The 22,099-nt window shown below is 35.7% G+C and overlaps 1 long non-coding RNA gene across 1 annotated transcript in view; it reads right to left on the reverse strand.

Annotated features, from left to right (window-relative positions):
• Positions 1–229: 229 nt before the first annotated feature.
• LOC133215622 (uncharacterized) overlaps positions 230–22,099 on the reverse strand; it is a 216,285-nt gene continuing 194,415 nt past the window's right edge. The window contains exon 6 of the long non-coding RNA XR_009726432.1: positions 230–664. This is a non-coding gene — a long non-coding RNA (uncharacterized LOC133215622). The remainder of the gene's footprint in view (positions 665–22,099) is intronic.

The following is a 22,099-nucleotide window of genomic DNA, read 5'->3' on the forward strand; positions in this document are numbered from 1 at the left end:
CCTTTTAAATCATTTGAGATAAATTCTGGAAGTTTAAGACACAGAAAACTGTAGGATGGAATTACCAGCTCCCTATCTCATGTATCTTCATTTCATTGAAATTTTAACATATAGTCAGATATAATCACTTTATATATGTTTATAGGAAAGAGTTTGTTAAAATCTCCCTTTCCATTTATTGATGATATTGTTGTTTAAAAACAATTGTTGAGTAAAGGCTGCAACTAGAACTAAAAGGAGCTATAAAAAACAGAGCATGGCTTTTACTAAATGTATTACTTTGAACTGAATATTACAATCCAGGATCTTGCACTGGTTTCCGCTGATGCTACTTTTGATCAGCAAAGGTTGATAAACACGTCCAACTTGTGATCATTCTGCCAAACTACAGAGTTTCTCCAGCAAAATGCCAATGATGATACTATTCCACTAACTTATACTGCTGCTGTAAACATTTAACAACTTTCAGAGATGCTCTTATATACTTGCTTTCATAAAAAGTTCTTGCTCTGCAGAGCCCTGGCTTCATGAAGGTTGATAATCAAAGCATTCAATTCATACCTTATATACTTCGGTTACAATGACTCGAGAAATTTCTGAAGAGTTATTTTTCTTTTTCTGTGGGAACACTTTTTCCTCTGTATTCAGGTAAATAGTCATAGATCTAAAAAAGGGAATTGAATTTTTACATCTTAAAAGACTCATGTGAAAGCAGAATACTGTTTCCAATCTTCAGAAGCAGACATAAACCTGTTTTCAAATGTTAAGTTTTTATATACTTCACTATTTATGCTTATAAATTATGTAGCTCCTTTCAAAAAGAGAATTCTGTAATGTAAAAGATAAGTTTCAGTTTAATGAACTGTATTCTCTACCTGCCATTTACATAACATATATCTGAAAAATTTTCATTGGAAATGATCAAGTTAAAGTATGGAAATGATATCTTAGAAATGAAGTCACAAGGTTAACCTAAACTACCTGTGGACTGTGCAAACCAGCAGTTTATTAAGAAGAAGAAAGCCAGAAATATTAAGGGTAAATAGTAGGCTACAATATATAATAATACCTTGCATCCATGAATTAAAGATTTTTATAGTTTCAGTATCGTATGAAAGCTATTTCTGATACATATTTGAAACTGATTTTTTCAATAATAACCTCATCTATATCAAATTGTAGATATTAATTCCATATAGACAAAAAAAGAAAATACAGAATGTCTGTACATCTGAAAACTCCTTTAAATAAAAAGCAGCTGAACTGTTACTGAGATACACAGCAGCATATGTTACTACATAGAATTAAGCAAAAAACCCCAGAAAGTTGCATTGTTATTGACTTATGGAGAGGACACAGTTATCTCCAGGACACACAGGTGGGTGGCACAACTCATTTCATTTTACAAACATAGCTGGTGGTAACACTGAAGTGCAGTACCTTAGCAGTAAGCTAAGACCTGTGCATTCCAAATGGAAGCAAGATTCCAACCCACAGTGTTAGTCCAAAGGCATGATACTTATTTCTTTGCCTTCAGTATGATTAAAGGTACAAATATGTTCATTTCCATGATTATAAAGTTATACAGCTCCAAAGTACCCCCTGATATCTAACAATTTTTACATTTACTTCTGAAAGCTGACTTCTGTTGTATGCCATTCCCATTTTTATTGCAGCCATTCCCTTCTTTGCAAAATAAGTAATGTAATATATATTTTGTAACTGCAATTTCTCCGAGCTCTCATATAGAAGCTTACTTATTATTGACGTCTGACTAGGGATTGAAAAAGTACTTAGTCTTTTATTCTCCATGTAATTTTTTTATTGTTCTGAAAAAAAATCTTGTCAATATGCTGAAGGCTGTGATTTTTCCTCCTTTTTTCCCCTCTGTTATATTGACCATCAAAATTGTAATATTTGTAACAGGGAATTTCTATCCGAGAAATTAACATAAGAAAATAAAAAAGTAAAAATAGCTACCCCCAAAACTAGAGAATATCTTCCCTTAATCTGACAGGAAGCAGCAATGACACTATCAAATTGCCATAAATGGGGATTACCAGATTTGCTTCAAAAGCAGGTTCCCAATCTGAACTAAAATACCAGCACAGATGCACCATTCAGCTATCCCTCCTCTTCTGTCTACATTCAGTGAGCATATCACAGAGACTTTAGTCCAGGGAAGCAACCTTATACATAAGCAAAACTGTACCTCTCCTCAATAAAAAGACCACAACAGTCTCCAAAGCTATTCAAACTAAATCCCAGTGATCTTTTACAAATTCACAGCTGTGGGTTCTATTTACAGTTTTACTTTCCATGCAGTATTTTCCAATTCTCACTTAATTTTCTATTCAAGGTGTCTATTTATATTCCCCTATCTCAAGAGACTAAATATGTAAGTTATTAAGCATTGCAAAGGACATAGACACTAAAGAAGAACCAAATACTACTAGCAGAAAAATAGACACTTGGAATCAGATGTTTCCCATTCCCAAGTTGGTAATGGATTTACTCTATAATAAAGTAACTGCATGCTTTAAAGGGAAGGTGTTATAATGCACGTTGAGCTGTTCTAAGGAAAGGATTATTACAGTGCAAAGTATCCTAATCAGTACAATATTGTATTAATTTTTATTAGCCAAAACCTAGATCATACGTATGCAGTTTGGGACTGATAAGGATACTAAAAGATTTGCTGAAAGCTCCTGCAACAGCAGGTCACATTTTAATACTTTAATTGTCAACTACTGCATAATGTTTCCTAACCTCATATACTTCTCTTTGTAAACGTTATGCTGACCTTCAGAACTAAAGATGGATCAATACCATTTTATAAGACTGTATGAAAAACAACACTAAGTCAATACTGTATATTTATCATGCTTGTAATATAATGCAATTCTGTACATGAAATAACCCTGAAGGTACCAGAGAAGGCTAGAAATTTTGTTTAAGAAACATTAATTCAGCCAAGGACTGGGCAACACCAAAATCACTGAATGCCAAGTTTTCATGAGTCTTGAAAGATGCCCCCAGAAGACCATTGTGGCCTTGTAATAGCTAAACTTCCAAAGCCCCCAAGTCCCTAAAAGATTAAGCTAATGCAAACTTAAATTATTCAAATGAGAAGCTTCAAATTCAGGAGCCACAGACCTTCAGGTCCCATTCATGCATGACCTCAAAAAGAACAAGAGAAGAAAAGATGAAATGCAAATCCCCACAGGGATGTTCTGCACAAAATATCATCATTATTGGTAAATTTGAAAATCATGTGACGATATGAGGCACTGACAACTTTTTCAAAAGGAAAAAAGCCCACTCGTTTCCTATGCTACATGTCAGAGAAAGCATTCACAGAGGTACAGTTGCTGGGGATCTCAGCAGGATACCTTTGAAATGTCTTCATGTTCATATGCAGCTTGAATACCATGGATGAAGCTACAAACACAAAAGCCAGAACTCACTGTTCTAGGGACCATTCATACAGATCATTATGTAGGTGTAATGATTACTTACTTGCTTACTGTTCCTGAGATATGTAATATCTTACATAAAGCAAACATAACTGTAGTCAACTAAGGAAGTGGCATTTTAGGTTTTTGCTTTAATGCTTATCTCTGGTCTACCTCTTGAATTTTCACATGTATAGCAAGTATCTTAATTCTTGAACATGTTTTACAGAATCAATTTACTATACTGTTATCTCTGCTCTTGCATCACAGTTTTAGCTCAAAGAACTTCACTGTATATATTTATAAAACACAGACATATAAACATAAATGAAATTTAACAAAAGCACGTGACTTGAAAAATATAATAGTGAAGCAGAGGGAAAGAGAAATAGGAACATCATAGATTATTTGCCTTACCTTGAAAGAAAAAGTGAAAAGCAACATTGTGTAATTAGGTGTAATTAGTATTTGTACTTATTTAGGAAAAACCTCTTACATCTCAGGTGCACAAATGAACAAAGACCTTTGGATAAGAGCATCTGTATGACCTTTATGTCAGTAGGATAGTTGGCAATTAGGCCAACTCATATCACCTCTCATAATTGTAGGCTTTGGTGCCCTTGGGCCCAGGGTCCAAGTGTTTCAGTTCTGAATTCTTGCCAACAATGGCTTTACCACAGGGAGCCTGATATAGAAACAGGCTGGTCAGCTTGTCATATCTTTAATCAGAACTATTTTCCTCTGGTAGCCAAAGCATTCATCTCCCAATTTTGAGCTGCTCACCATGTTTTTTTGTAATTAACACACATGGAAGCTGGGCCAGTTAGAGGTATAATGCTCAGCTTCAAGGGCAAAACCATTTTATTGCCCTCAGCATGAGAAATATGTATACATGAAATGTGTCCCTTGTAAGTGAAATCCCCACACATCCTATCTCTAAAGAGAAAAGTATTTCTTCTGCCCAAATGAAGCTGCAAAGGCAATCTCCAAACAAGCATTCAGTTGGATCAATAGCTAGAAATTGAATAGAACAATCAGTCTCATGCTGCTTTATAGAATTTTCAAAAGATTTGAACCACATAAACCCAATTTTTCAAGTTCCGACACTGGGATTTATAGTCTTGTTTTCCAGCTCCAGGAGAAAAAAAACCCAGAGAACATTCACATACTAAAAAAGTACTGTATGGTCAAATAATATCAGGGGTCTAACTTAAACCCAGAAAAGCAACGGCATTCAGTGTTAGGCTCAGGTGTTCAGGTTTACTGTAGAGATCTTCAGAGATGAAAAATGATTTTACATGCCTACCTTTTTAAAGCCCAGGTGCAACAGACATCATCTATGCACACTGAGATGTGGTATCTATCTTTCAAAACTAAAATGAACAGGCACATATACATGAGAACAGTGTTTCTATGACTCTTTAGAGGAATAGTGTTAATTTATTTCATGAGTTTTTTTACTTAAATAACAAGCTATTACAATCTTTTTGTATACACATGGTATAAATTACTTTCATTTTCTGAAGCACAAAACCAAAAAAAAAGTTATAATTTATGGAGAAAAGCAGATTTTCTCCCTTACATTGAAAGGAGCATCATGAAGACTGTGGTAGGATTCAAGTCTAAAAACTATAGCCATGTGATCTGGGAGAGTTATTTAATTCCTAAGAAAAAATGACAACAGAAGGTGAAAGAGCAATTTCACACATACCCAGGAGTCTGCAGTTCCTCCCAGGTCTGATTTGGCCTTGATGTAATCTGTCTGGTTATGCAAAGCATCATGCTGTTTTCCATAGCTTACCCAGATGTTCCAGAGTACATAACTCCCACAATGTATTATTTCTGCTGAAAACAGATTGTCAGAAGAATAGGCAGAAGTATGTGGCTAGCAGACTTCGATCTTACCACATACTACTGCATACCTATGTAGCGTTCAGCTGGACATTTCCCTTTCATCTTCTCAAGTATTTTAAAGTCAACCAAATTTGCCTGCAAAGAACTACAATCCTGTATGCTGCTGAATCCAAATAGAGTGTAAGTAGTATTCTTCTTAAAGAAAGGGATATGAAAGATATCTTTATCAAACATGTGCAGCATCACAGGAAATCTCAGAGAAGGCAAGAGAGAAATTTTACCTCCTTTGAAAAAAATAGGGAGAATACTTTTAACACATTACAAGGGAAAAAGAATTACAGAGTTAACATTTCTAGTAAGTCAAGGAAAAGGAAGCAATTCAGACAACAGAAGTGTCCTCACAATTACCCGCCATCTGTATCTGACGTAAGACCTCAATATCCAACACAAGAAGCCTACATACCAACTGTAGCTTGGAGACTGTCAATTCTCACCAGGAAAGATGCAATTCAAACATTTAGCAACAAAGTACTGAATTGTTTAAAGAAAAAAGTAGGCCATAACATACTGTTATGAAGAATAAAGAGAAAACTTTGGAAAGTGACAGTTTGGGATTAATATATCTAATTACTTAAAATGGCAAGGTGTTTTTTAATCGTGTCACATACAACTTTTTGTGTTTTTTTCTGGTATTTACACTTAAATGCAGAAAAAGTGAATTGATTTGTGGCCACTAACAATAAAGGTTTAGGTTTTGTTTCTTTCTTTTTCCCCATGAGTTTAATGTATACTATATTTTGAGTCATTTCAAAGAAGTTCAGAAACACAATAATTTCTTGGCATCTTTTTTGTCTTGAATGTCTCAGGAGAGTCTGCATTTTATAGAAGATGTGAACAAATAAGTTGTCAGAAAATGTCAAACTTGAAAGTCTTGGGCTCCAACAGTGGAAATAAATACAACCTACTCTTGTCTCTTATAATTAGGTCTATTGATTTATGTGTTTTGTTTTACTTGTATTTCATACAAGTATAAAGAGATGAGAAAGTAGTAAGGGAAATTAAAATACAGCAAATAAAGTGTTTTAGCATAAATAAAATACCTAGGAGAAATCAAATTTATTGTTGTGATGTAATGCAGTCTAATATATTTAATTCTCACTTGTTTTACCTGAAGCCATTACTCTTCAAATATTTCAAGGACAGCACATTTTTCTTTCAATTTGTCAAACAAACCTGTATGTATGTAAAAGCCCCTCCTTCCTTCCTGTCCTCACCCCTCCATGACATGGCAGGAGACTCGAGCTCATCTCTCCTGCAGATGCACTGACTGCAGACTGTCAAAAAAAAGGCTAGGATTGCTTCATCTGTGGGGAAGTCACTGGAAGACAGGGCCATTAAAAACAGGGCTTCAGCAGGAATCACATTCTGTACGCAGCCAGCAAATCTGTATTTGAGGGGCAGAAGAGATGCGAGGGAAGATGTCTATGTCTGAGTGTTAAAAAGGGCTTGTTATTGTCCTACCATCCATCATCTTTTTCTGTCTTTCCTTTTCAGTGCTGTAAAATCAGAATACTGGAAAGCATCATTCCTTATGCCTCTCCTCTCCATTCCTTAATTTTTATCCCACCTGTCAAGGAAGGACAGATCTTGCTTCAAGATCTGCAAGATGACCTATCAAAAATAACTGTTTCTTTATCAGTGCACTCCATACTGTATTTTTAAGAGATGTTGAACCTTTGCTTGCCTGAAAGTAACTAGGGACAACCTTCTCTAATGAATGATTTGGTTTCTGTCTTTAAGAAGCCAAAGTTCTTGCTGAACTTTTAGTCTTCAGTGAATGAACCCAACTGACATTCAGGTATTTCATGCTTGCCTATTGAAGAGAAGCAAATCACTAAGAACTTGTACTGGTTCCAATTATTATTAAATTATGCAATAAACAGGACTTCAAGAAAGAAATTCCAGAGTTTCTGTTGTGGAAAAATCTTATTCCACAATCTGACAAGTAATCAAATTTTCTAGCTTGAGTTCATTCAAGGATAAATATCAGTCATTCTTAGACAGGCCAACTTCAGCAGATATTTCTCAAAGTAATAGATTTTTGGAACATAAGCAAGAAAAAAAACCCAGCAGTTATTCAGATGGCCATCAATACTTTGCTCTTAATACCCTTTTTAAAATTAAATGCAACATACTACCTAACTTTTGACTTCTCAAAATATAACAGAAATATTTGTAAGTTGAATGACAGATAGCTAGAACTGATTTCACTTCTATAACCAGAGCTCTCCTCCCTTGGTACATATATATGAAAATAGAGCACACTTACGAATGTCAAACTCTGCTTTCTTCTACAAGTACAATAAATTTTTCTGGAAGTAAAATCAATACTATAAATCAATACCTTTGCAAAGTACACAGCTGCAACAGTAAAGCACTACTGTCTTCAAGTTGTGATGCAATGATTTGAAAACATTTCTCAACTTTCATTTATGGACTAAAACACTATTTTTTTACTGTTACATGTTTTTAGAGCTCTAAGGGTTTATGTGGGTACGCCCTGCTCCAGCATATCAAACCTTACAGATCTGATGATGTTGGAGTACAATCACCAAAATAATAATGACAACAAATTTCTTCCAAGACAGCTTTTAAATATTTCCAGTTATTTCTGCTACATATTTCTAGGCAGTACAGCAATGTAGAGCATATATTACCTCAATAAGACAGTGGTGATACAACTAAGATTTAAATGTGTGAATATGTAATTCACCATGAGTACAGGGATTAGTTATCTGGCTAAAAACTCATGAATACATATGAAAACAGTGATCACCTAAGAAGATAACTTGCAGGTTTCTAATGTAAATGTGTATGTTCACAAATTACTTGGAATAATATGAAACAGAGCTTGGTCCCTTGAGGTGCAAAGTTGCCGTTCCATAAATTGCTTCAGTGCTGTGTTTATTATAACTTTTTTTCAGGGGGCCGGATGATTCTTTATCAAAACTTGTCAAACATTCACTACAGCTGCATCTATTATCATCAGCAAAAGTGTATCTAATATTTCTAAATGACATTTACATTCCATGAGTTTACTATGCCAAACTAAAACTCCTTCTTTTAGCAAAGCAGGTAAACTTTCCAAACCCTAAATCCTTTACCTTTAAACAGCTGTAAAGCAGCTTCCATAGAATATCACTACTTACTACAAATAAAATTTAACTCAAACTTGAAAAATATGAATTTTTAACATTTGTGGCCATATGCATAAATGATTTAAATTCTACATTATGAGTGGATTTTGACTGGGAAATACAGGATCTGACGGAAATATTGAGCCTAACCTACAACAGAGCTTCAAGAAGTAAGACTGGAACTAAATTCAAGGTGAACAAAACCCAAGAACCAAAAACATCAACAATGGTCAGCTGTCATTTTGAGAGTTAAATAAGGAGAACAAGAGATGGATCAATGTCAAAGAGTCAGAAGCTGAGTTGAGAAGTCCACACATCTTCATGTTGTTTACTGCAAGGAACAAGACACAGGAGCAGGCAGTTAGCTCCTATCTATTAAAAAACCTCGTTTGCTCTCTAAGACCAATGAATGAGTTCCGAGAACCACAGACAAGAAACCATGAGCCATTACAAAATGGAGGATTAAGAACCAGGTAATTTGGGGGAACCTGGTTTTTGTTTGGGGTGATTTTGTCATTTCCTTGGGTTTGCTTTTAGGAACCTGACACTTTCGTAAATTCTAGTCATAAGCGTGGCTTGAGACCATAAGCAAAACCAGTAAGATTTTCCCATTTCTTCTCCCTTTGGTTTCTGCTGCTTGCTCTGAACTGGCTCTGAGCCTGGGTGCAGGCTCAGCTCTGTGTTAGCAATTCCAATGAAGTTCTGCCTTCAGATGTAAACAGCAGTGACATAAGTGATCATACTACCAGCACGATGCCTGACTGTGCTGCTGAAGAATATATCCAACCTGAAATCAGTATTCCATGACATAACTTCTGTGGATAACCTAATCCATACTAATATGCTTTCTTATCTCATGGCAAGTGCAAGGTAATTTTTAGAAACCTCATTCTTCTGGAGTAAGCTAGGTTACCTGGTATTTTTTGGCAGGTGGGAACATGCACTCACCTCAGTGCTGCTTCTGTGTGATAACCTGTAATTTCATGGTAAGTGACCAAGTTCAAGAGCTGACAGATAACACAGGTAAACATGAGTAAAAGCACTATTGGTAAAATGAAATCACCTAATACCATTGCTGCTCTAGACGGATCATAATGTATTAAAATTATCAATATGCATTTACTTTGAGCAATTCACTACAAAGCTGACAGCAATTTTGGTTGTATAAATATGGCAACACTGGGTAAGAAAAACAGGACACATATAATCTTTCTACACTCACAGTAATGTCACAATATACCTGAAGTTGTTAGAACTGTCTACTGTTTCAATTACATATAGATTACCTCTTTCCAAATATTTGACAGTAATACACCTTTGAAATGTTTTTGCAGCAAACCTATCAACAACAATTTCAGGCAAAATTACAGTTGAATGAAATTCTCTCACTGTTTTAATTTAAGAGATTGTAAAGTAAGTGGCTGCTCAGTACTCTCAGCCAATGTTTTCTGTTACAATACATGGGGTTACACTTACATTTATTTCCCCTAGAATCTCTATTTTATTTGGGAGAGCAACCAAAACATGCATGCAAAGGATTATAAGAGCTTTTCAACGTTACTGCAGAAATTACAGTTTGTCAGAAGATGGTGCTGTTAGGCCATTTTTATCCAAGAAAATTACTTTTAATTACAAAAAAAAAAAAAAGCTTATTCGGTGTGAAAACCCCAAACTGTTGATTGGTTAAAAATATGATAATTTTTAATAAATAAATTATGTTGCATCCTGCTAAGGCAGAGCTTTAACCTTGAACTACTTTGCTAAGTGTGTACCGAAGCATTCTCTGAAATGTAGACTGCATTTTGGTTCTGACAAATCAAATGAAACCATGAGGTGCAGCAGTATTCTACCTAAACCTGGGAGAATGTGCATTACTTTCTACATCACCTTTTCCTTCTAATTATTGGATATATTATAGAAATATCTATTAATTAATTGCATATTCTCAGTGAGCTGAGTGGAAGGATTGCAAGGCCAAGGTCATACAGTTTCATTAAACAGAGACAGAGCTAAGCACTGTCAAGGGCATACTGGGAGAAAACAGCTAAGAAAAAAATCCGTTACCACAAAATTTACATTGGTTCTCCTATGTTGAAAATATATTCTACCTGAAGCACCAGCTATCTCAGATTATTTTTTCTGAATACTTGTAAAAAAATGAATACTTTGATTTCCAACCATTTTTTCTTTGAGTGACACTTAAGGATTGCTATTTTTTCATGGCAGATTTCAATAAATAAAGGGGAAACCTGATCCAGTACTGTAGGATGGAGATATGTAATTTTTTCTTCTAAGCAAGCACTTAAAACTTTTCAATTTCCTTGCTGAACTAAAGCACTATTTTTAAGTTCAACTTCAGCCACCTACAGTCCAAATAAATTAAGTATTTACATTAACAGTCTGATATTGCTGATGGTGAGTGAACATCAGTAAAGGTGAATGTAAGACCACATTGGAGGGAAGATCTGCTCAGGAGAGTCTTGCCTCAGGGTGGGAAGTGGGCACTCAGGGAATGAAGAGCAGGAACAAAGTAAATATAGTCTGGTGCTTTCCATGGCTCCCTGCAGCCTGCAGTTTGCAAGCTAAATTGAACACTTGACTCACTTGTTCTCTTGCCTCAGCTGCTTGGAAAGTCATTCAGTATTGGAAAAGAAAACGACAATGAAGATGACTTAGTAGAACTAAACAGTGTCTTCTTTCCTTCTTATTAGAATAAGAGGCATTGTAAATTAGATTTAAGACACTATAGAATACTGTCAAGCAAGAAGGGAGGGGTACACTATCTAAAGATGATGTCTGAAAAGTGTATTTAGTCTTTATCATTCTCATTTGAACATCTCTCTCTAACCTGACCTTAATTAATATATAAACAAATAATTAAAAAAAAAAGAGTAAAAAAGCTAAGCATTGTAAGCCCCATGGTAGGAATTGCCAGTAGGTCTTTCTGTGAGCATCTGGTGCCTTGAAACATCACATTACCAGCAAGGTCCTTATTTTCGAAAAAACAAGTACAAGGAGGCCTTAGAGTCCAAAGTGAAAAGACCAGACTGAGCAAGGAGAGTATGAGGGATGTCTGCAGATGCTATCTGCATTTCCATCAAAACAAAAATAGTGACAGCAAAGGAAGAACAATCAGAGCTTCACCCAAGTTTTTTGTCAAAAAACTTTGTTCTTGGCATCACCCTATACTTCTCTTTAGAGACCTTCCTCTCACTCTGTCCCTCTCAATGAAATGACATTTACAGGAGTGATTTGCTTCACTTGTCCATTTAGATTCTGAACTCTTTAAACTACAGAATTTCTTGGCCAGTCTTCTACAAAGTGCCTGGGAAAACAGCACTGACCTTGGCTGCTCCTTAGGATATGCTATGAAAAGTACAATTAATAATATCTCCTCCAGGGGTTTTCTTGGAAATCACACCAAGTTAAACCACAACCTTGAGAAGTCACTTAGGGGTGTTTTCTAATTGAATGTAATTGTCAAGTGAAACCAAACCCTGTGAGAGATTTCAACATTAACACAGCACCTCCAACTTCTTAGTCACTCTGACAAAGTGTTGGATCTTCCTTCCCATGGTATTACAAGCCATGAAATACAACAGTATAACAGTTAAAACAGCAGGATATTATTTCTGCTTCTCTCATTTATTTATCACACATTATTGAGGAAAATAATGTGTTTTCCTAAGCTGTTTCACTTGATTTAAAGGAAATGGTAAATGGGACCTACCATGCAGGGTAACTGCAGGGCACAATAGAAAAAAACAAAAAGCTGAGATAAGAGATGCTAAAGTAGCTCAAGTATTTATTATGAGAGTCTGCAGCAAACACCAAATTTTAGAATTACAGAAGTTCCTTCCTTGGCATATGGTTGGCATAAAACTAGAAGTCATTATTTTTATAATTTCAATTTATATACACAAAACACTTAATTATTTTGTAGATACACTTTTCTGATCAGATTACCAACCTAATACTTAGAGCTTAGAAATTTTTAATGATGCAGGCTGTATTCTGAAAAGGAACGTTAAGGGGCCTGTCCTTTTGGTATTAACAGATAAAAATGGCAATATCAAAAAGAAAAGTCAAAACCCCCCACACACAGTTTGCAGCCTTTGCACTCTGCCTGTGCAGAACCCATGTTCCTGACCTACTGAAAGCTAATGACAGAGTTAATACTCTAGCAATCATGCAGGTTGATCTCTCAGACAGAAAAGATGTCAGATTAAAAAAAAGGAAAAAAAGGGGCGAATTAAAAAAAAAAAAAAGCTGATAACACATACAGCTTGCAGTATTAACTTTGGCCAAAGCCAACATTGAAAGCAAACTATGACTAAAACCAGTGGCCCAGAGCACAGGGAATTTAAGTAACTCAGAAGAAGCTAAGGCTCTCTGCACTTAATGAAAAAGCCACTCACCTTGAAGAGCAAGCCAAGGGACCTAATTTAGAACTACTAGAAAAACAGAAAGGTTATGAGGCAAATAACCTATTTCTTCCATAACAGGACTTTGAATGATGCCCTGGCTTTTTGTAGCAGTTCATAATACAGAACAGTACACACATACACATTCAAAAAAGGGAGGAAAAAAGGCAAAGAAAAAATTGAAATAAACTTACATTCTGTAACTTTACATCAAGTTGCCTTCATGTATTCAGGATGTTTGACATTAGCAGATCACAGACTGAAGACACTTAAAACGTCTCAAATTTACATCTAGGATAAAACAGAAGCCTTTCTCCCATCCCACAGACTGTACTTAATTCAACAGAGAAATTGACAGGAATACATCTAATGTACAAGTGAAAAGCAAACATATCCCTTGTAGGTTTAATTATTTTCTTTTAATATCAAAAATCACTATTGTATATCTTAATTAGCGGGTTGGAACAATTTCATTTCACTTGCTGCAGCAAAAGTGTTCATTCATTTAGCTTAAAGCTCCCTGTGTTTGAGCCCACATATAATTTAACATAGTTTGGATTTGTGACATCAAATTACTAAGCAGTAATTTAGCTCTATTAGTTTATCACATTATTAAGATACTCCATCTGGCATTAGTGAAAAAAATATCATGCTTACATATAAATAAGCTTTCTCTTACTCTTGCTTATTTCCTTTCTTCTAAGCATTTGAATATACTGGGACAACAGAGAGTTAAATTAAGAGACATAAACGAACAATTTTCTTTGTGGGAGAACTTTCTAATGACCACAGACAGCAAGGTTGGAGGCAGGATGAGTGCCTTTATTCTTGCCTTGGTGATTATTTTTCATCATTATTTCTGATAATTATTGAGACTAATGAAGCACATCTCCCTGGCTGCTAGCTCTGAAATGGGAAGACTCTCACAAACTGTCTACAACCTGCTTTTAAGCACAGAAATCATGACTAACTGCTCTGCCAGAAGAAGAAAAAAGTTTCCTGTTTGTGCTACAGCAGAGAGCTGTGCACTGTGCTTGTGGATGTCCACACTCCTGAGTGGACACTCACTTCACAGTCCTCTCAGACAGGGCTGAACTACAGCAATGGTGACCAGCTCAGGGCTCAGAAGCAGAAGGGGGCTTAGATAAATGCCTCAATGCAGAAACAACACCTTTATACTGGAAGTCTGTAACTCTGCTGTGTATCAGCTGCAAGAAGTAAACAGACTGAAATGATACCCATTATTTATTATTCTTCATAAGTCATTCGGCAGCAGCAAATACACAGGGTAAGTACTTAGGAATGTATGCCAGCCCTTCACGCAAATATCTCATCTTTGCTCTTACACGTCATCTTGGTTGCAATTTAACGGTTTTTGTGAGGCTTTTCTTCTGTGCTGAAAGTATGTTCTGGATTGGATAATTTACTACAGAATTCTGGATACTGCAGAGTACCTTTAACTTAGCCTCAACAAAAAGAATACTAAAAGAACAAAAAACAAAAAACAATGAAACTTTTACTTCTAACTTAATCTGTCCCTTTAAAATATCTTCATCTTTTCTCTGCACACCAAACATCTTCTATCCAAAGAGCTCTTGGGGAAGCTCACATTCAAGCCTTTGTGTTCGAAGAGCAAGAAGCAGTACTTCAATATGCTGGACCTAAAATCTCTGTGTTTTAAATATATATGCCTATTTTACGAGTTGATATAATCTGATGGCATGCTGCTATAAGGTCTTTTTCAGTTAAATTCTTTCAACAAGGTTCTCAACACTGGTGCTGGCTTTGAGCTTCAGGACTCTTGAATCTTCATTGTTACGAATCAAAACAATATGCAATAAAACAAGAAACTAGGAGATTTGCCTCAAAATGCACTGCTGTGTGAACCAAAATGCCCATGCAGTTGCAGCCAAGTTTGACACGGAATTCTGAGTCATCAGAAAACATTTATGCTTTAAATGGCATAAATCAATAAATTTACCTTGTTAATAGAATTGACCCTGTATGAAGTTGCAGAACAATATGCTTACTGGATTTCAGATTTTGTCTGGCATCAGTGGCATTCAATATGAATGCAAATAAGGAACACAAAGCGAGGCCACGTATACCATGGTAAGACTCCCTGGACAGTATTTCTGGTTTAGACTGCCAGGAAATACTCATACCAAACCCCATTTATTCTGTTTTGAATTGTACAGACTACAATAAGTGAAGTACAGTTTTACACTGTCATGTCTCAGGCCTCTAGAGAGAGGCACATCAATGAGATGGGCAAGGTATCTCACATGCTTCCCAACTGGTAAGCAGTCAAATCTAGAGAAGAGATTCAGAGTAGCCCTGCGGAGAAGGATTTGGGGGTCTTGGTTGATGAGAAAATGGACATGAGCTGGCAGCGTGTGCTCACAGCCCAGAAAGCCAACCATATCCTTGGCTGCATCAAAAGGAGTGGGACCAGCAGGTCGAAGGAGGTGATCCTGCCCCTCTACCCTGCTCTTGTGAGACCTCACTTGGAGTATTGTGTGCAGTTCTGGTGTCCTCAACATAAAAAGGACATGGAACTGTTGGGACGAGTCCAGGGGAGGACCACGAGGATGATCAGGGGCTGGAGCACCTCCCATATGAAGATAGGCTGAGAAAGTTGGGGCTGTTCAGCCTGGAGAAGAGAAGGCTGCGTGGAGACCTCATAGCAGCCTTCTGGGATCTGAAGGGGGCCTATAGGGATGCTGGGGAGGGACTCTTCATTAGGGACTGTAGTGATAGGACAAGGGGTAACGAGTTAAAACTTAAACAGGGGAAGTTTAGATTGGATATAAGGAGAAAATTCTTTCCTGTTAGGGTGGTGAGGCACTGGAATAGGTTGCCCAGGGAAGTCATGAATGTTCCATCCCTGGCAGTATTCAAGGACAGGCTGGACAGAGCCTTGGGTGGCATGGTTTAGTGTGAGGTGTCCCTGCCCATGGCAGGGGGGTTTGAACTAGATGATCTTAAGGTCCTTTCAAACCCTAACTATTCTATCATTCTATGAAATTAAGGAGACAGATGCTCAGAGAACAATATTCCTGATCAGAGAAGATCAGGTTCAAACATATGGCTAATTACTTAAGAGAAAGGGAAGTCAGTAAACATCATACATTTGGGTTTATATTCCTAAATTGGAGTTCCCATATTATGAAGAATTTGATGTAGCTCAACAGTGAAGAAGTCCAAAGACCATGATGAACCCAGGCAGATAAAGACATAAAACCGTTTCTCCAAAAAGGGGCATCTGCCTTTCTGAGGGAGTTATAGAGAAAGTAATATAAAATTTGACTTTTTGCTTCTCCTATAATATTTCTTTCCATTACAAGCAAGTCACTTGTTTCTTGAAATACAACAGTCTGTTGAGTGCCAACACAGTCTACACTTTCTAAAGCAAAAGCACCCGGCAAATCTCATACACTGCTTGCTAACAGACTGGCAGGAAAATAATTTGCTAAAATCTATAGTACAAACAAAACCAAGCATTATCACCTTCATATTTTTCATCTTCATTTTGAGCACTGACTGATATCAGCATTCAAAGTATGATCTGATCAGATATAGCATAGGGGAAACAGTATGGTTATATTTTAACCGTATTATATTTTAATATAAATTTTTGTATGTTAGTCGCCCCATTTATTTCTCAATCTGGCCAATTCATTAAAAAAAATACACAGACAGCTATTTCCAGTAGTATTTGGGCCACTGGGTGTGTGTGAGTGTGACAGTTCTGATGAAAATTAATTGAAGCTAAAGCTTTTAACACAGGTTTGAATGGACTTTTCTTTTCTTAGACCACAGCTACTTGAGCACAATAATTACATAGTTGATCTTTCTGAGTACAGGAGGGAAAACAGAGTTGTTCATTCAAGACTATATACCTTGTGCTTTGCCCATTCAGGAATGTATCACTGAATGTTAATTATCATGAAAGGGAAAGCCAACTCTGTTCCAGAGAGGTCATGTTTCAAATACAGTACATGTTCTGCTTTAGTCAAGCAAAAGAAATTATTCCAGAAATACGAATAAAGGCAACTAAATGCAAGACTCACAAAGATTAGCAAACATAACAATTACTAATTGCATTACGCTGTAACAACAATAAATCCTTCCATGAAATACAGCACCAACTATAAGACACATATCATTAGTAGACTACTCAGATTTATGAGGGACGTTGCATCTCAAAAGAAAAAGCAAGCAACGTGCAAAACAACCTACAAAGCAAATTCACGAATATTTTAATTGAGAGAACGTGGGAACACTGAATTTGAAAAAAAACAATTGCAAACCCTGGAACTAATAGGGGATGTCATACTTTTGAATACCAGCTGTTTATATGTGACCAGCTGATGAACAATGTCTCACCTTTCATGGCTATATATTAGAACTATATGAAAGCTCATCTGAGGAAAAAAAAAAAAGAAAAAAAACCTCCAAAAACCCCCAAACCACAACAAATGAAAAAAAAAACAAAACCCCAAACCACAGGTCTTTTCAAACAAGATAACAGTATGGAATATCAGTACAGAAGTAGGATAAAGTAATACTGATAAAAGCATAAATTCTGAAAATTACATAAAACATCATCTGCTTTTTTTTTTAACTAGCACATAATTAACTCTTCCGCTACTCGATTACTTTTGTTCAAATAGGTAGTAATAGCCACTCCTCGTGAATTCATAAAATCACAGAATCGACTAGGTCACATCAAGTCCAACCTTTACCCTAGGACTTCAAAACCCACCACTAAACTGTGTCACTATTATAGGTTCCAAATTGTTTCTCATATTTCAGGCTTGTGGCCTCAAAACGCGTTTACAAACTCATGCTGTAGACACAGTTCTCTCATACATCTATAGCTCTCTCACCAGAATTAAAAAATCACTATAATCAATACTTTGATTCAAACTTCCCACAAGCAGCAACGCCTACAGCAGAGCAGTAAAATAAAGCCACTTTTTTAAATTCACGATTAAGTCTCCCATGGGACAAAACGCCTACATTCTGTATGTTTCATGTACATACACATACACTTAAGTTATATTGCACTGCTTAAGAGATTATCCTCCTTATCATTACCTTTGCTATACCTTGGTTAAATCTTCCTATTCTGATACTACAAATTACTATTGTTACTGCTATTTATCTTTTTTGCTAATATTCAGATACTCTTCGTATATCTAATAAGTCTGCAGTATAAATCAGGCATATATTTACTGCTGAAATACTGAAGAGACATGATGACCCTCCTGAGAATGTTGAAATAAAATTCAAATAAACAAGGGTCATAGGAATAAGACAGGCAAAGATACTTCCTTTGTACTGAGGGAGTCTATACATGGTTAAGCAAGAGAATTAGGTATGAGAGAGGGACTGAAAATATAACAATAATTTTTACTTATATATGGCCTTTAATAACTTATATTTGCCAAAAGATGCCATTTCTTTGAATTCATTTCTGTATCACTGTGTACTCCCAAATACATTTTTTCCTTCCTTAGAAGGACCTTTTCACAGGTCCTGCAAAGTTAATTGAAGCAAGATAAGTACTAAAGGTAATTGAAGCAAAGAAAGCTCGGCACCAAGGTGAAGTCATCTTCACTTAGGGCTCATATTTAGTAGGCAGTCAACCTAACACCACCACTAAAGGGAATAAAATTTGGGATGTCAGATTTAATGATACAGACAGTAGAGAGATGGCATTAAAATGCAACACAGGTACATAGTCAGAGAGTTTATGAGCCCTAGGTTATATTACTCACATTCACCTATATGATTGGATGCTGTATATTATAATGCAATACTCTAATATTGAGAGCAAGGTTGTGACACCACTGTATAAACCTTGGTGTACAAAAAGATTTAGCCTCTATAAGGTAAGTCTTCATACGTATTGTTTTATACTTTTACAGCTTTAATGAAGCATAACCTTTTATGCTGAATAAAACCTAAGAAACCAATATGACTGCCTTTATAAAGTAATTTGCCTTTTTTCTTTTAATTCCCTAGATTTGTTTGAAAACCTAAATCTGGCATAGTCATCTCACCCAGCCTTTTCCTAAATCACAGATTTGTTGGTTTTCTGTTCCTGTCCTTAATCACATAGTTCTCTTTCATCTCTGCTTCAAGTATGACATATTTGGTCATCTCTTCTTTCCCCTCTCCATACTACAAATTAAGCTTTTTTAATAGGTTTGATTTCTACAGATTCCTACCCCCTATTTCAAACAAAATGTCTGCACTTCTTTAGGCTAAAAATACTGCATTTAATTAAAGAATAATTAATGTAGACTTGACAGCAATCTTGAAATTGCTGCATTTTCATAGTCTATTAAAAGCCCTTAACTTATTCTAGTTTAATATCTTTAGATACTTGATTAAATAGTAAAGAAAGAAATGTCTGCTCTCATATACTGATGTGATAGACTGCAGACTAGTAAAAGCAAAGAATGCCAAATTTCATCTTCATTATATTACAACATCTAAGACTGCGCATTTTCTCTGCAACATTGAGATAATCCATTTGCCCCTAGAATTTTTGGTAGTTCGGAGACGAGTAAACAATATAAAGGACAGACTCAGCCTCTCAATATAAGAAATGACTAAATAAATATACCATAGTACATAAACTAGATTAAGCATCACAGATTAATGAGCAAAATCTGAATAATAAATCATGAAAAACCAAACTGGAGGAGACGGGTTTTTTAACTGTTCATAATGGAGGAAAAATTATTAAGCACACATGTAATTTTTTCCTTTCATTTCTCACATTAAGAAGTTGGTGCTCTTCCCCCACTTTCTGACACTCTAAGATGATGATGTCTAAGATGGCTCAGAGTCAGGAAATGCTACACTACAGGACAAGCAGATTTACCTTCTGCCCTTTGCAGGTGCACTATCTCCCTTACAACAGTCCTGTCTGCTCTTTCCCCAGATCTCAACAACAGTTTTTTCCCACCCAAAAAAAGGATAAATACTAAATTGTTGTTAAAAATCTCTTTTTTTGATGACAGAAATTGAGTCACCATATTATACAAAAGCCCCTAATATGAACAAACCTAGAGTAAAAAATTTCCCTTATAAAGCATTTTCTAGGCATCACACCATACAGAAGGTTTGATCTTCAAGGAATCTTGGAGCAGGGGGAAGAAGTGAGATCCCTAGGGAAAATTGAGAGGGCTTGACAGGTTCACCTTTAATGTGCACATATTGTGAAAATGCAGTTTTATTGTTGGGGAAAAAAAAAAAGAAAAGGAAGGGGGTAGGATTTGGACTGTCATAACTAAGAATGGGAATTTTGGAACAGACCAGAATCCTCTTTTGGTCTATAGAGCTGGCTATACACCCAATCTTTGAGCTGGCTGATGACTGGGAATTTCCAGAATCAATGAAGTATGATAATTTTATTAGCTGCCAAATTACAGTTAAAGTGAGGGAGCAAAACATGGTCTACATATATTTCAAAACTGTACAAAACATATATTACACCCAAAATGTACACTCTTGCATCCTTACATTCCTTTGTAAATTATAGCTTTATCTGAGCCATGGAAAGAGATATTGAAAATATTTTAAAACAACTAAGCAATATTTGAAGTTCTACTTTTCTCTGGCTTAATTTAATGGTGCATTTTAACTTTTCTGCCAGTTTACACTGCAGGTACTTCATTCTTTTGTATATATTATCATTGATATTTATAGATGGATAACTATTCCTAAAGCAAACTCCATCTAAACAATGGCCTTTCCAATGTTATTAATATTCTCGGTTTTTTTAGATCAAACGTTTAGATTTTTCACCATGCACAATTATGTCTATAAGTATTCAATAATAATATGGAAATTGTTCAAAATATTATTTTTTTCCCCAGCAAAATAAAATTGTTTCATGTCAAACTGAATGAAAGATACATCTGGTAGGATAAGATTTCTTCTAACTTCTGGAAGTATAATGTCCACCCGACACTTTTTTGCTTTGCTTTCCAAAATAAACATGTTTTCCTTCTTCTGAATAAGACAACTTTCAAGAAACCCAAACAAACAAATATGAACCATTATAGTCTTATGATGTTAAAAATTTGAAGGATCACAGCTAAACGCTAATGGGAGCTGTGTGAGTACTGAGGAACTATATAGAGGCAGACACCAGTAGTCACTGTGACAGGAATGAAAACTGCGCTTCCAAATATGTCTTGAGGAGTACAAGAGACTTCATTCTCCCAGAACAACTTTTTGCCTTGGAGAATATTTCTAATCCTCATGGTTGAATTGTGAAATACGAGAGAATGTAGTTTTCTATTTCTGAAATTACACAGTTCTCAGCTGGTGGGTTTGTTTTTTTTTTCAGGTGAATGATCACTGAAATCCAATATATGAAATATCTGATGTAACAAAAGAAAAAAAGAAAAATTAAAAGATCTGTGTGTAAAAACACACTGTGGTCAATATCTACACTACTCATTTCCACTTTGCATTTAGCCTTTGAAAAAATTAAGCATTTAGATACTGCACTAAAACCTAACTACTCTATAAAATGGATGTCTGTATTTTGATTGTTAATTTACCATGAATTTATATGCTGTGAAAATTCAACACTGTTATTAATCAGCATGGTTTCATAACTTTTATTCACAGTTAAGAGAATTCGTGTGCAACAGTAGAATCTTGATATATGCTTGGGCCAAATCAAAAGTCAAGAAGCATTAATTAATAAATAATTAACTACTACGTATTGAATAATTATTAAAGCATCAGTTTTCAAACTGCAGCACAGAAACAGGACTGACTAGCTGCTTAGTGAAATCCAAATATGTAAGTGTGAGGCACTTCTCCTTTTCAGATATGCCCTACTTTTACGAAGCTGCAGAAAACTTCAATATATTCAAAATACCCTAATTTCCCTTTCTATTTTTCCATTCTGTCATCCATATATAAATCTCAGAGGGAAAATCAGCTGATGATCTCTATCTCCAAGCTAGCATTCAATTACTCTCTTCTCTCTAGATCACTTGTCAGGAAGTATGCAATGACAGAAGCACTCCTGCAGTGCACATCTGAAAAGGTTCTTCAAACACAGATCAAAACACACAGTTTACAGGCAGGTTCTCAGAGTCCCACTTGTCTGATCCAAAACTGTGACAGA

Source organism: Neopsephotus bourkii, unplaced genomic scaffold (genome assembly GCF_033783945.1).
Source record: "Neopsephotus bourkii isolate Nb327-2 ecotype Australia unplaced genomic scaffold, CSIRO-AGI_Nbou_v1 NB_991, whole genome shotgun sequence".
NCBI classification, from domain to species: domain Eukaryota; kingdom Metazoa; phylum Chordata; class Aves; order Psittaciformes; family Psittacidae; genus Neopsephotus; species Neopsephotus bourkii.